The following is a 10,865-nucleotide window of genomic DNA, read 5'->3' as shown; positions in this document are numbered from 1 at the left end:
AGTATTGTAAAAACCCAACACAGATGGCCTTCCTTAAATATTGAGGAACACAGCAATGACCTTCAGGATTCTGCTGCCATATTGTTGGCCTGTCAAACACAAAGTCCAAAGAGATGGACTTTGGCAGTTCCAGTTAAAATTTCTGAGGAAATGGTCTCACATCCATTAAGACAATTGCTGTCAAAAGTAGCAAATCATGCTGGCCCCTTAGCACAGTCTGTAATCCCAGCCTGTCAGGAGGCCGAAGTAGGAGAATAGCAAACTGGATACTTGCCTAGGCTATGGAGTGAATTCAAAGCCAGCCTTGGTAACTCAGTGAGACCTTGTCTCAAAGTACAGAAGTTAAGAAGAGGGCTGGGGATCTCGTTCAACAGTAGGGCACTTGTGTCAATGAGTTAAAAACGAAACCATCGTATGATCTGTCCTCCACCTCTGAATATCCAAAAGAATTGAAATCGAGGCCTTGGAGTTTGGCACTCTCCTTTCTCTGTGTCCTGGCCTGTGGGGGTGCAAGGATGCTGCCTCACATTCCTGCTGCCATGGCTTTACCAGGATAGACAGCAGCTCCCCGGGAACACAGAAGCCACTGGAGCTGTGGAGAGGGGGCCAGTCTGCATCTCAAGCTGCCAGTGTCACTGGCACAGTGTGGCATATGCATGTCTGTAATCCAAGTACTAGGGAGGTGGAAGCAAGAGGTTCAGAAGTTCCAAGTCATCCTTGGCTAATTAGCGAATCTGAGGCCACTTGGATTATGAGACCCTTAAAAAAAAGACATATCTCAAGATCTCAAGATGCATGCTATATGTAGTAGTTAATAGAGGCTTGCTCCAAGATTCCAGAAAGCCACAAAGACCAGGAAATGTAGCACAGACACAGATTCCTTGCAGGGAGCCCCTCAGAGGCCATTTGCTGCATTGCTGCATTACTGCATGAAGCTCTGAAGGTGAAGCCAGAATTGCAGCAGAGATCCCAAGAATGTGGAACATGGAATCTCTTCCAAGGAAAGATGCGGGCATTGAATAGCTCTGGCCAGTGAGAGAACTTCGTGGGCTGCATAGAACTGGAGGGGTGGGGATGCTGGATCTGTTGGAGGATAGATGATGCTGAGAATCTCAGATGCTGGACTCCTCGGAACTGGAGGTGTGGGGATGCCGGATCTGTTGGAGGACAGACGATTCTGAGAGTCTCAGATGCTGGACTCGGAACTGGAGGTGTGGGGATGCCGGATCTGTTGGAGGACAGATGATGCTGAGAGTCTCAGATGCTGGACTCAGAACTGTACAGTCTGGCGTCCGCTCGACTGAGCAATGTTGCTTTAGTCCTACCTTTTTTTGTTGGGTTCCCATGATTCCAATTTGGAATAAGGTTACTGTGTGCTATTGTATTTTGAAAATATATAATTTTTTAAAACAGATTTCTTTCTTTTTATTTTGGGTATGGATGCTATGCCTACACACAAGTCTGTGTACCACATGCATGCCGTGCCCATGGAGGCCAGAATATAGCACAGGTTGCAGACAGTTGTTTGTCCTGCGAGTCCTGGCAAACAGACCTATTTCTGTAGTTTCATCACAAAGGGGGAGGTGAGATGTTGATTCTTTTTGAGTTTTTCAAGCCAGAAAAATAAAACTGATAAATCGATCTCAGATGTTCAATCTCAGGTGACGGAAAGGAAAGTGCAGAGATGATTTTCAAACAGTTATTCAGTGTGTGTAGGTGGGGAAGGCTGGGTGCTGCAGGGCTCATGTAGGGATCAGAGAGCAACTTGCGTGAGCTTTCTCCTTCCACGTTGTGGGTTGTGGAGACAATACTTAGGTTGCCGGGCTCTGAGGCAAACAAACGCCTTTACCCTCTGGGCCATTTCACCCCTTCATTAATTATTTATTTATAGTTGAGACGGGGGTCTCACGTAGTTCCAGCAGTCCTGGTCTTACGTTTCTGATCTTCCTCCATCTCCCGAGTGCTGAGAAGACAGGTGTGCACCAGCACTCTCCGCGAAGATGCATTGCTCAAAGCGTTAGAATAGATAAGAACGTTCTTGCATGATTTATGGTTTCCAGTAATGCGTGGCACTCCGAACTCAGCCGTGTATGGGTATATGCAATCTAGAGTCATAAATATTTTAAATAAAGCCCCCCCTTTTTTTTCTTTCGTAACATCACCTCACACCGTGGCTCAGGAAAAGACGTTTAAGTGCTGATGTCTGTGGGGACGTGTAACTCAGTTTAGGTGCGCAGCCTCTTCACGTGGGTCATGAGTGGAAATGTCTCAGAAATGGTGTAAATCACTAAAAGTCCTCGGGGTTTGGAGAGGAGGTCTTGGTCAGAGCTGTGGAAAGGAGGAGGGAAAGCAAGTTACACCTTTCGTGGGGGCTAGACTGCTCCCGCCTCATTCTGAGACTGTGGTTTAGTGAGCTCTGTCGACCCTGTCTCTCTGCCCTGCTGGGTGTGGAGGTGGCATGCGACCTGAAGGCATTGGAGTCCTTCCAAGATGATTTTCAATCCAGAAACAAGGACGGGGAGTGCCTTCTTAATGGCAGAGATGGTGCAATCGCCAGCGCTGGTTAGCCTTGGGCAGCTGCCACACTGCGTGAATGAGACGACAGAAGACTGAAAGGGCAGTGTGCCTTAGTCCACCGAGCCTGAGGCTTGGTATCGTGACTATCATCTTTCTTTCACCTAAGCTTTCTGGAATTGTGTTTCTTTCTTTCTTTTTTTTTTTTTCTTTTTTCGGTTTTTCGACACAGGCAGCTTTTTTAGAGCCTGTCCTGGAACTAGCTCTTGTAGACCAGGCTGGCCTCGAACTCACAGAGATCCGCCTGCCTCTGCCTCCCGAGTGCTGGGATTAAAGGCGTGCGCCACCACCGCCCGGCTCTGGAATTGTGTTTCTTTTACTTTCCACTAAAAGAGTCTAAGAGTGCAACTCAAGGCACTGAGCACAGACCAGCCAGCATGCTCAGTGAATAAAGAAATATGAAATAAGAAAGCGTATTGGGAAAGTGTCCTGCTCACCCCATCTTTTGAAGGGTAAGCAGTTTATTCACAGCAGGGAGGAGTTCTGGAAATAGGTTTCCCAAGAACATTAATGGGCTGCCTGCCATACCCTTAGCGAAGTTATCCATTGTCAGCGATCGCAGAATGACTGGAGACCAAGCACAACGCCAGCATCCAACTTGGTGATAACCAGATGAACAGAAGTGGGAATCAGCTTGGAACGTAGAGATGTCAGATCTACAGAGAGAAATGGGAAACTTTAGCAAAGGCTGTGGAAGGCCCAACAAATTAATCCATGGCTGTTCAGACTGCAGGGCTTTAGAGGGGGCAGAGGGAGACCTCGGGAACCCTCTTTTGCAGGATTTTCCAAGGTCCTGTCGGAAAGGATGCACTGAGGGACCGGCCATGGGCAGGCAGCAGCAAGGCACTGTGCTGCCATCATGTGCTGCCTCAACAGTTTCCACTGCTTGTGGCTTCATTTTCTAGATCTTATCTGATCATGCAGGCTCAGCTGTGCTCTGCTGAGCTAGCTTCCTTCCTGGGAGAAATGAAGTGACTTTAGTAATAGCTTTAAGTCACTTTTGAACACAAGGCAGTGTGCATAACGAAGGGCTGCGTTTGCTAGAACAGAAGCGCAGTGATTTGTTGTCCTTTTGCTGGTTCAATCCTCAATTTGGGAGCTAGAGGCGCAGCTCAGCGGTAGAGAGCTTGCCAAGCAAGCGTGAGTTCCTGGTTTAATCCTCAGCACTGGAAACAAAACAAAATAGAACAAAACCACATTTAATTTGAGTTCACATTTTCCCTCTGTGAAATAAGTACCAGTAACAAGAGACAGACTGGTGAGACCACAGAGAGAAGGTCTGTCTTCCTTGCAGCACCCAATTATCCTTTTGGGCCACTTTATAAAGTAAAGGAGTTGGTCTAAATTGCAAATGTTTGTGACTTGAATTAGATAGTTTAACATCAAATGCACATAGTTATTTATCGCACACAATGAAAATGTATCAAGGACAGTGGTGGTGCACGCCTTTAATCCCAGAACTCGGGAGGCAGAGGCAGGTGGATCTCTGTGAGTTTGAGACCAGCCTGAGGGCTACAAGAGCTAGTTCCAGGACAGGTTCCAATGCAACATAGAAACCCTGTCTCAAAACAAAACAAAACCAAAAGAAAAGAAAATATATCAAGGCTGGCTCAGTGAATAAAATACTTTCTGTGCAAAGCTGATGATCACAAGTTTGAAGTGAACTTTTGTTACATATGAGAATGCCTAAAACTTAAGGGTAAAGTAAGAACACATTTTCATTTTTTTTTTTTTAAAGATCCTGATGCCGGGGTTTAAGAGATGGCTCAGCAGTTACAAGCACTCGACGCTTTCTCTCAGTTTGGTTGGGTTGCTCACAACCACCTTTAATTTTAGCTCCTGGGTATCTGATGCCCTCTTCTGACCTCAGTGGGCACCTGCACACACACGCACACACACGCACGCACACACACACAGACACACACACACTCAAAATAAATACTGATGCTAACAACAGAAAGAAAAGAAGAAGAAAATCCAAATGGCATTAAAGTTGGGCATGGTGGCACAAGCTTGTAATGTCCTTGCTAGGGAGGGAGAGGTGGGCAGGGCAATGGAGGTTGTGGAGATTGAGGTTACGGGGGAGTTATTGTCTATTGGGCATGGAGCTCACTGTGGGAGGACGAAAACGTTCTGGAGAAGGAAAATGGTGATGGTTACACGATCATGTGAATGCATTTGGTGCCGCTGGATTGCATTTGGAAACAGTCAAAATGGTAAATACTTACGGTGACAAAAATGAAGAGAAGTAGGGTAAGGAGAACAGAGATGGTGGAATGAGTAGGTAGAACGGACAGACGACTATTCCTGTGGAGGCGGAATTAAGTTCTAAAAGAAGATACTAGATTTGACTTTATTTCTCTTTGCTGCACTCATTGTAGTTACTCTCTGTGGAGGCTTGAATGAGGATGGTCTCCATAGACTCGTATCTTTGAATACTTGGTCCCCGATTGGAGGAACTGGCTGGGAAGGATTAGGAGGTGTGAGGTGTGAGGTGGGGGCAAGCTTTGAGGTTTCAAAAGACTTGCACCTCTCTCTCTCTCTCTCTCTCTCTCTCTCTTTCTCTCTCTTTCCTCTGTCTCTAGCCTCTCCTCTCTACTCCTGTCACCTCTCTTTCTCCCCTCTCTTCCCTCCCTCCCCTCTTCTCTCCTGTTTGTGCATCAAGATGTGATCTCTTTCATGTTCATTCACCCCACCACCATGGACTATCCCTTTCAACTGTAAGCCAAAATAAATGTTTTTTTTTTAAGTTGCCTTGCTCATGGTGTTGTGTTACAGCAACAGAAAAGTAACTAAGACATTTCTTTTTCCTTCTTCATTTCCCCCCAAATATCCATAAAGGAAAAGAATCCATAGCTCCAACTACAAAAAGTGTACCGGAAATAATCCCATCTCATCCTTAAGCATTTTCTCCTTGCTTACACTGTCTTTTCTTCCTCCTGGTCCCCTCACAACAGGGCAGGAAGACCTGACAGAAAAGTCAGCAGATCCTAATATTTTTCATATGCACTAACAGCTCAAGAATAACACACTGTATGTGTGTAACTAAAGCTCTGCCACTGTATGTATTACACACCCAATAAAGAAGTTTTTTTTTTAATGTCTACAAAGACAGGAGGGCCCGACAGAGTACAAGTGCACCCTGGGTGACTTTTCTACATTTGCTTTGCAAAACAGGCATTTTAACATAATGTTGGAGATTAAATTATACTTCCCTCCATATTATCTCTTTGCCCAGCTCCATATTTAAGTAGTTAGGTGGCCGCGGTCCTTGCTTATGGGGAAAACTCCAGGTAGAACTTTATGCAGATTATGACTGGTAGGCTCAGCCCTGCATATAATCTGAACAATAACAGACATTTAAAGTTTTAGTTGTTTAAAACTTTAGTTGGGAAGTTGGGTATGATAGTGCACACCTGTACTTCCAGAACTCAGGAGGCTGTGGATCATGAGTTTGAAGGCACCCTGGGCAACATAGAAAAGTTTTGTCCAAAATAAAATAAAAAATACAAGTTAGGAGATTTCACATAAAAATCCAGATTACTGGCTTTTCTTTGATCCTGAAAGGTAGCTTGAGCAATCTTCTTTGACTCCCAGCTGAGTCAGAATTCACTCTTAGGAATGTATCAGTCTGTTCTCTGGGATAGCTGGTGCTACTGTCTCGAAGAACCTTTTAGACGTCAGAGGCAGCATTCAAAAGAAACTGGTGCTCAGGTGTCTTCTGTCTCATGTATACTAGTTTAGTAAATAAAAAAAAATTCAAATAGGAGCTTAATCCCAGCACTCGGGAAGCAGAGGCAGGCAGATCTCTGTGACTTCCAGGCCAGCCTGGTCCAAGAACTAATTCTAGGACAGCCATGGCTACACACACACACACACACACACACACACACACACACACACACACAACCAAATCAGATGCATCATGGGAAAGGATAGGTGCAATTAAAGAAAACAAACATATGACCAAATCTATCAATCAAAGCAAAGTACCACACAAGCTATAGCCCTTAATATCCAGATTATTCTCTGAAGACCATAGAGTCCTTGAGTGCTCTTACCCCTATGGCCAACGTCAGTCCTTATATGTCCCTCTGCAATCTGCACTGTTTGCCCTGAATAAAATTATCTCAATTCTTTTTCAATTCTATTTGAGCCCTTATTTTCAATTCTTCGGTTAGCAGACCACCTCAGACCATTGGTAGCCTAGGAGATTCCTTCAATCATCCTGGAGGGCCTGCTAGTCTACTGTTTTCATAATGGAAAGGGAAAGCAAAGATACATCCATGTCTTAAATTGCATTGCTCTGTAAATGACAAATGTACCCTTCACACACATCCCACTGGTGGATTCCCCACCACATGACTGCTTGGATAGTGGGGAGCTGCTGTGTACCAGACAGTTCAGGGCAGCCACTTCCTGATGATGACTCTATGCATGATGAGTACAGACATGTGGTGGCCATTATGAATTCTGCCACCGATGGGCAAGTTCTGTGGAGTACTTAAATAGGCAAAGGTGTGTTACATTTGTTTATGCTGCATTTGTTTAACGATGTAAGGATGTGTGCTTAATTGTAGGAGGGAGGCCTGCTTGTTGGTTCCTGGCCGCCCGGCTAGCTTAGACCCGAAATAATTATACAGGAGCTGTATTAATTAAATCACTGTTTGGCCCATTAGCTCTAGCTTCTTATTGGCTAACTCTTACATCTGAGTTTAACCCATCTCCATTAATCTGTGCATCACCATGAGGTCATGGCCTACCAGCAAAGTTTCAGCAGTCTATCTCTGGTGGCTCCATGGCGTCTTCCTGACTCTGCCCTCTTTCTCCTAGCATACACCCTAGCTTTTCCTTCCTAGTTCTGTTCTGCCCTCGCCTAGGCTCAAAGCAGTTCTTTATTCATTAACCAATAAAAGTAACACATAGACAGAAGGACCTCCCACACCACTCCATTATGAAAAGATATGTCACTGTTTCACTTTGCCTGCCTAATGTTTATTAGATTGGTCTGATAAAAAGCTGAACAGCCAGTAGCTAGGCAGGAGAGTGATAAGCACAGCTGGTGAGCAGAGAGAATAAACAGGAGAAATCTAAGCTTGAGAAGACTGAGAGAGAAGAAGAGAGGAGAGGACAAGGAGAAAGGAAGTACATACCCGGGGCCAGAAGACACACTCAGGCAGCCAGCCAGAGACAGCATAACAGTAAGATATACAGAAAGAAAAAAGGTAAAAAGCCCCAAGGCAGAATGAAGATGAAGAGAAACAGGTGAAGTTATAAGAGCCAGCAAAGAAAGAGCTAAGCTAAGGCCGAGTATTTATTTATTTATTTATTTATTTATTTTTGGTTTTTCGAGACAGGGTTTCTCTGTGGCTTTGGAGCCTGTCCTGGAACTAGCTCTTGTAGACCAGGCTGGTCTTGAACTCACAGAGATCCACCTGCCTCTGCCTCCCGAGTGCTGGGATTAAAGGCGTGCACCACCACCGCCCGGCTAAGGCCGAGTATTTAAAACTAATACTAAGTCTCTGTGTCATGATTTGGGAGCTGGTCGGTGGCCTAAAAGAAAAAGCCTGGCTCAGACATGTATTCTCAGTTTACCACAGTCCACTCATTCTGACTTCTGGGTGGTTCCTAGAGGCATGTATTTGTGGCTCTGTTACTCTGCCCTAAGGGTGGGGGATAGATCTTAAGCATAGAAGGAGACAAACTTCATTTATAACAAAACAGAGATTCATGTTGTACAGGAAGGCATTTAAAGTTTAAATACATGTGTATGTGGGGACCGAGGAAGATTTTCCTGGGTTGGAAGGAAGAAGCACAGATCATTGGTGGTCCAAGCCAGAGCGTGCATGTGATCAGTTTCCATAACATATGGTACCGGAAACTGCAGGCCCCCAGGGAAGAATGGCTACTTAGCATGTCTTAGCATATGGAATGATAACCACCTGTGTCACATATGGGGCTCAGGAGTAATCAGAAACTAAGAGACCAACAGACATAGAAAATTGGATGGTAGAGATAAAAGTCATGTTTCCTGGGGAGAGAGGGCAAAATGAATGTGTGGTCACTTTCCCCTGTCAGTGGGTAGGGAGACAGACCCAGCATTGCACTAGCAGCCAGTAGAATCCCCTCTCCCTTAGTGATCTCTGCTCAGAAAAAGCCAGATCGCCGACTGTGCAGCAGAAAACAATTTCAGGACAAGTCAGCGTGAAGCGGTGAGTGCATTCATTAACTATTTAGACAGAGACACATTTGAGGAGGATAATACACACTGAAGACATGGGTGTCACACTTGGGTGTCTCTGCAATAGTTGAATGTGTCATCCTGTGGCTTTAAATTACATGTCCACAGGCTGTAATTTACAGGAGTTTAAAGATTAAGGACAGCTTACAACTTTCATTAGAAATTAAGTAAATATATGAGCTTGTTTACTTATTTCTCTTAAGAAGTTCCTTTGGACAGTGGAGTTATGAGGTGGTTTTGTGAGGTGCATGGTTGACATTTAGGGATGACAGGGTCAACACACATTTTGCTGTTACATATTTGTTTACTTATTTTGTAGGGAGGCATGCACACGCACAGGTCATGACTCAGGTTTTACCCACTGAGCCATCTCGATGGCCCTGCTGACAAACATTCTGTCTCTAAGCTCATGCTGAGACTTGAACCCAGGGCTGAGCTATATCTCCAGCCCTAGTTGTTTGTTTTTAGCATGTTTATTTGGGGTGTCTTTAGGAAAACGCATTATCTCTGTTGGCAATTTGGGCCTTTGTCAGTTGTGTTGAATTTTTAATTTTTTTTTTTTGCATATAGGTGTTTTGTTTGCATGATCAGAAGTAGGTGTCGGGCGTCAAGTCTCCTGAGATTGGAGTTAAGAGATGGTTATGAATCATTATGTGGGTGGCTGGGAATCCAATAGAGGGCCACGGGAAGAGCGGTCTCAATCACTGAGCCATCGCTCCAGCTCTGTACTGAGTTTCTTGGTGCTCATTCAACGTACCAAAGTGTTGAGGACTTTTAATTTTTCCTGTCCTTCTATCTTGCCTCGTCCCTACTCACTCTCTGGGACCAAAAGCAAACACTGCTCTAGTGGAGTAACTGCAGGAGTGTGTGTGTGTGGTTGTTGTCTAAAGCCACTGTATTACATAAAACAGTGGGTTTGTTGCAAATCTTATCTGAGTTTAAGGGCTGGGACTGAAACTATTCAGTTATGCTATTTTCTTTCTTTGTTTTTGTTAGCTGTTTTTGTTTTTTTGAGACAGGGTTTCTCTGTGTAGCCCTGGCTGTTGTGTCCTGGAACTTGCTCTGTAAACCAGGCTGGCCTTGAACTCAAGATCAGCCTACCTCTATCCCCAGAGTGCTGAGATTAAAGGCATGAGAACCATGTCCAGTTCCAATTGTGTAATTTTTCTAAATTAAGGTGCCAAAATAGGCGGTGACATTAGTCTATTCAGTGTTTCCTAAAACTTTTTTTCTCTACTCTACCCGAAGTAGTGTTTCTGTTCTCAGCCACATCCCTTCAACAGGCTACAGAAAACAGAGTCCAAATTCCCAAAGAAAGAATTGAGGTCATAGATGCTGTGGTTGGTTATTAATGTTCGGTAGACATTTGTGCCTACTCCTGGCATCCATTGCATGATGATGAACTTGAGAAAATGTTTTTATAGTAAAGGAATCTGGGTTAAACTGCAAAGTAGAAAAAAAATAATTCGCTTTAGAAATGTTCTGAACTTCAAAGGAACTGCCCTTGTGTAGAAGGGCCTTCTTGTTCCAGAATCTCACATGAGCCCCCAGAGCAACTCTTTTGAAATGAGAACTTGTGCGGAAAAGTATAAACAGATTTGGCCATGTGCCCAGTTCGGCTCAGGGCCACATTCCTTTGGTCCGGACTGAATTCAGCTTGCTTTTTATGCTCCTGTTAATACCTCCTCACAGCTGAGACGTTCTGGTGAAAGAGAGAGCCAAGATTAGGTTCTTGCTCCTCGGTTCATGAAAGAAATAATGAGAGAGAATGGAGAGTCAGCAACTTGAAAGAGGCTATCCTGGAGGAGGGGTAAGAGTAGCTGCGGGAGGAGGGAGGCTCTCCCCGAAAGTTCTTAGCCACTCTGTCCTTTCGTGGTGCAGTGCGTTAGATAAGAGTCCATGTGCAAGCACAAAGCCTTTTTGTTTTATGTTATTTTGGGGACAGGGTCCCTCTGTGTAAATCCCTGGCTGACCTCCAAGTAACTATCCTCCTGTTTCAGCCTTCCAAGTGCTGTGATTATCTGGTGCACCGGGTCACAGTCTCGTCTCA

This window comes from Arvicola amphibius, chromosome 1, assembly GCF_903992535.2.
Source record: "Arvicola amphibius chromosome 1, mArvAmp1.2, whole genome shotgun sequence".
In the NCBI taxonomy this organism is placed as follows: Eukaryota; Metazoa; Chordata; class Mammalia; order Rodentia; family Cricetidae; genus Arvicola; species Arvicola amphibius.
The sequence above is the reverse complement of the archived record's forward strand: the minus strand, read 5'-3'. Positions refer to the sequence as shown.